Source organism: Rhagoletis pomonella, unplaced genomic scaffold, assembly GCF_013731165.1.
Source record: "Rhagoletis pomonella isolate Grant_MI unplaced genomic scaffold, Rhpom_1.0 Rhpom_scaffold_00006, whole genome shotgun sequence".
NCBI classification, from domain to species: domain Eukaryota; kingdom Metazoa; phylum Arthropoda; class Insecta; order Diptera; family Tephritidae; genus Rhagoletis; species Rhagoletis pomonella.
Window position 1 is genome coordinate 4,730,401 of NW_023458560.1, and position 2,208 is coordinate 4,732,608.

Sequence of the window (2,208 nt, forward strand, 5' to 3'; positions counted from 1 at the left end):
ACGCGGTTTTGTACTTTAAACGACGATATGTAAGTATAATTTTGATCACTTTCTTCATGCGTTCTTAAACCCAGTCGTCAACCTTCTTCTTCTTCTTCTTATTTGGCGCTGTAACCGCCAGTTACCGCAAGTTGCCCGAGTTCAACAAAGCATGCCAGTCGTTTCTTTTCTGTGGCAACTGGCGCCAATTGGAAATGCCAAGTGAAGCCAAGTCCTCCACCTGATCTTTCCATCTCAGTGGGGGCCTTCCTCTTCTTCTGCTACCACCAGCGGGTTCCAAATTGAATATTTTCAGAGCTGGAGCGTCGGTGTCCATTCGAACGACATGACCAAGCCAGCGGAGCCGCTGTATTTTAATTCGCTGCACTATGTCCATGTCGTTGTAAAGCTCATACAGCTCATCGTTCCTTCGTCTGCGGTACTCGCCGTCGCCAACGCGTAAAGGGCCCGTAAAGCTTCCACAAAATCCTTCTCTCGAATACTCCAAGAACCGTCTCATCGGATGTTGACATAGTCCATGCTTCTGCGCCATATACCAGCACGGGCATGATGAGTGACTTATAGAGTGTAGTTTTCGTACGTCGAGAGAGGGCTTTACTCCTGAATTGCCTACTCAGTCCAAAGTAGCACTTGTCGGCAAGAGTGATTCTGCGCTGGATTTCAATGCTGACATTATTATCGATGTTAATGCTGGTTCCCAAGTAAACGAAATTCTCTACTTTCTCGAAATTATAACTGTCAACAGTGACGTGGGTGCCAAGGCGCAAATGTGCTGACTGTTTGTTTGTTGACAGGAGATACTTCGTCTTGTCCTCGTTTATCAGCAGACCCATTCGCTTTTGCTTTGTTATCCATCTTGGAAAAGGCAGAACAGACTTCGCGTTTTTTTTTACGATTATATCGAAGTCATCGGCATAAGCCAGCAATTGCACGCTCTTGTAGTAAATTGTTCCTGAGTGGTTCAGTTTTGCAGCTCTTATTATCTTCTCCAACATCTGAGTAAAGAAGTGACATGAAAGAGAGTCGCGCTGTCTGAAGCCCCGTTTGGTGGCGAACGGCTCGGAGATGTCTTTCCCAATTCTGACTTAGCTGGTGATATTGCTCAACGTCATTTTACAGAGACGTATCAGTTTGGGGGGGATGCCAAATTCAGACATAGCGGCGTATAGGAAACTCCTTTTAGTGCTGTCGAAAGCGGCTTTAAAGTCGACAAATAGGTGGTGAGTGTCGATTCTTTTCTCGCGAGTCTTTTCCAAGATTTGGCGTATTGTGAATATCTGGTCTATGGTGGATTTTCCAGCCCTAAAGACACACTGATGACGCAATAAGTTCATTGACAGTGGGCTTCAGTGTTTCACACAATATACTCGATAAGACCTTATAAGACCTATGCCTAAAAGGCTGATTCCGCGGTAATTGGCGCGAATTGCGGGATCGCCTTTCTTGTGGATTGGGCAGAGCACACTTAAATTCTAGTCGTCGGGCATGCGTTCATCTGACCATATTCTGCATAGGAGTTGATGCATGCACCTTATCAACTCCTCGCCACCGTACTTAAATAGCTCAGCTGACAGGCTGTCAGTTACAGCAGCTTTGTTGTTTTTCAGCCGCGTTATTGCTATTCGTACCTTGTTATGGTCAGGCGGAGGAACATCGACTCCGTCATCACTGGGGGCTCGGGTTCTTCTTCTCCACAAATTTCCGTGCTGCTACAATTCAGTAGCGTGGAAAAGTGTTTCCTCCATAATTTAAGTAGGTTCTGAACATCGGTAACTAGGTCGCTATTGTTGTTCTTACAGGAGTACGCCCTGGTCTTTAAACCTTCCGTAAGTCGCCTAACTCTTTGTTAAAATTTTCGAGCATTCTTCTTGTCGGCCAGCATTTCAAACTCTTCGCACTCACGTTTTTCGGCATCTCTCTTCTTATTGCGGCAAATACGTCTCGCTTCCCTCTTCAGATCCCTATAGCGGTCCTACATAGCGCGCGTTGCACCCGATCGCAGCGTGGCCCTGTAGGCGTCATCTTTTTTCTCTGCATATTCCTGATACTCCTCATCGTACCAGTTGTTCTTTCGGGCTCGCTGAAATCCGACTACTTTTTCGGCGGCGGTACTTAATGAGCGGAGAATGTGGTTCCACTGCTCGGATATGTCGGCTTATTGAAGAGTGCTCTCTGAGAGCAGGTGTGAGAGTCGAGTAGCGAATACAT